This window comes from Bidens hawaiensis, unplaced genomic scaffold (assembly GCF_021521415.1).
Source record: "Bidens hawaiensis isolate Kalapana, Puna unplaced genomic scaffold, B.hawaiensis_p1.1 tig00057169_1, whole genome shotgun sequence".
Taxonomy (NCBI): domain Eukaryota; kingdom Viridiplantae; phylum Streptophyta; class Magnoliopsida; order Asterales; family Asteraceae; genus Bidens; species Bidens hawaiensis.
Genome location: NW_027500331.1, coordinates 1 through 2,527, shown reverse-complemented (window position 1 = coordinate 2,527; position 2,527 = coordinate 1).

Here is a 2,527-nt window from a genome sequence, read left to right as displayed (position 1 = left end):
TCCTTTGCTATTTGCTAAATTCTTCCTTGAATTTGGTTTCTAATGAACCGATGTCGGTTTTGCTAAATTTGTTGTGGAATTCCGCCGCCCAATTTCACTTTGATTCCGTTCCGTACCGTATTTCATGAATCCATTGAATAATGTTGTGTTTGTTTTAGCTGTTGCTTTTCCGTTATAATATGCAGCAGGTTTCAGGTGATCATTTTGACGATATACTCTTCTTTTACTAGCGAATATTGTGGTCTGTTATCTTCTTATTATTATCTTTTTATTTTTAGGCTTTGTTTTTGGTTAGTTTACAATTAGATTTGTTCATAATGTTCATAATGTAATGGTGTGATTATTTTCATTTATTACTGTTTTGACTACTAATAATTAGTTTCCAGATTTGCTGTGCTAATATGCCTTGGGACTCTTGTGTGAGGTGTTGATCAGGATGAATCAATATTGTTGGTTGCACTGCTGTTTGTGAGAGCTGGAGAGATATCATGAAGGAGATTGTAAAAAAAAGGCTAAGGTTTTCGGTTTGTTGACTTTTCCAATTTTGGTCAAACAGGTGAATTTCATTTTATGGTTGATTATTGTTATGCATCTATATTATATTATTAATCTACCTCCCTTAAGGTAAGGCAACTAAGGATCCTAACAAACCTAAGGGACCTGCAAGCACATTCGCCATCCGCGAAATACATCAGAGCAGACGTCGGTTACACGAATGAGGTAGTTTTGATTATGTATAATTTGTGTATGTTTGCCTATGTTGTTTGCATACGTTTGTTTCATATCATTAGTCTATAGTCAGTTAATGTTTGTGGTATGTAGTTTTGTTCATTTTTGACATGTGTACTTGCAAATTCGAGTGAAGCTGTCGAGACCACAAATCAATTGGCACTCCAAGAAGACTTGTTGGTATCTGAAATTTTGTTTTACTTTTCTATATCTATTATGTGATAGTGCAGGTCCTCATAAAGTTCAAGTGATTTGGAGCAGTTTTTATACTAGGAAACTTGCGTCACGACGTGCTTGATAAAGTCATAAGGTTGCTCTTACTCTCCATATAGCTTTGCATTGTTTTTTATTCGTTAATATTATATTTTTAGCCTGGAATTATATTTTTTGGGCATTTTTGACATGTTTACTTTCAAATTCGAGTGATGAAGCTGTTGAGACCACAAATCAATTGGCACCCATGTAACGCCCGTTAAATTTTGTAATTTTCGTTAAAGAAGAATCAAGCCTTGTAGATTTTGTATTTTTAACCGAGACCGAGTTGGCGTCCTTAAGGGACCTCCTAACTATTCCCAAAAGCCGTGTTATCTAACATTTGGAGCAAGACATCACGTTTTACAAGTTAAAAGGGCCAAAGTGTAACATTAGTATAACAAAACCCTAACTAGTTTCTTCCTCCCTTAGCTAGCCGATCGCAACCTTGCAGCCATCACCACCTCGATTTTCGTGCAGCTCCGGCCATGTCCAGCCATCTCGAGTCTAATCCAAGGTCGGTTCTATTATAATATAACTCTTTTTCACCATTAAACCCTTTCATGAACACATTAGGGTTGAGTTTTGATTATAACAATTTCTGACAGATTCGTACTCATTTATTTCTTGGTCTGTAACTCGATGAAAATATATTTTTTTTGATCGATTTTTGTTTCTATGATGTTCTAATTTGAGTCTAGTTTCCAGAAAGGTATAATACGTAATTTTTGGACGAGATTTGAATACTTTTTATGATTTTATAAGATCGAGTGTCAAAGCTGATGCGGGATGACGGATTCTGGTCTGTCTTCCCGACATCATAACCCTTTTTTGACAAGTATAAATTGGTTGGTTCTATTTCTAGAAGTTAATATTTTGAGTTAGGAACCAAACCCAATTGGAATCGTTTAATTTGGATGGGTAATGAATTTTATAAAAATGAAACCATTTTGCTGCGCACTGAAATAGCTGCACATACCTTTCTGTGTTGGAGGAATTTTTATGATTTTTGTGTCCACTAGAAAAGTATAATAAAAATATTTTTATAAACTTAAGATATTTATGCAACTCTGGTAAAAATTTAATAATTTAATTCCATGGTTTTCCTACATAATAAAATACATCTTTGAATGTTAAAATCTGCATGTTATATTCGTTATTGGTTGATAAGTTCGTTTTAGGCTTAACCGGTGGCTGCCCTTTCTCGCATCTTTCGGGGCTGTTATAATTGAAGTCCGTGCTCCGTCATCTTCTAGGTATGTCTAGTGTAATATACTTTAGTATCATGAGTTTTGGCATTTGTTAGATTGGTCAACTGTTGATGAAGTGAAAACTAGGTTTCGGTTGTCTAGTTTATCAATTGTTGCGTCTAGCGCGTTGTTTGAGGGAATTAACAACCAATTCAGATGTTGTAGCCTCGATATGATTTGTTGGCTGTGAAAAACTATATTTTTATGTTATTGGGGCTGAATTGGTTGTCGGTTACTCAAACGGGTCGGTACGGCGCAAATTCACGTTTATTGGTAATTGTGCATCGTGCTTGCGA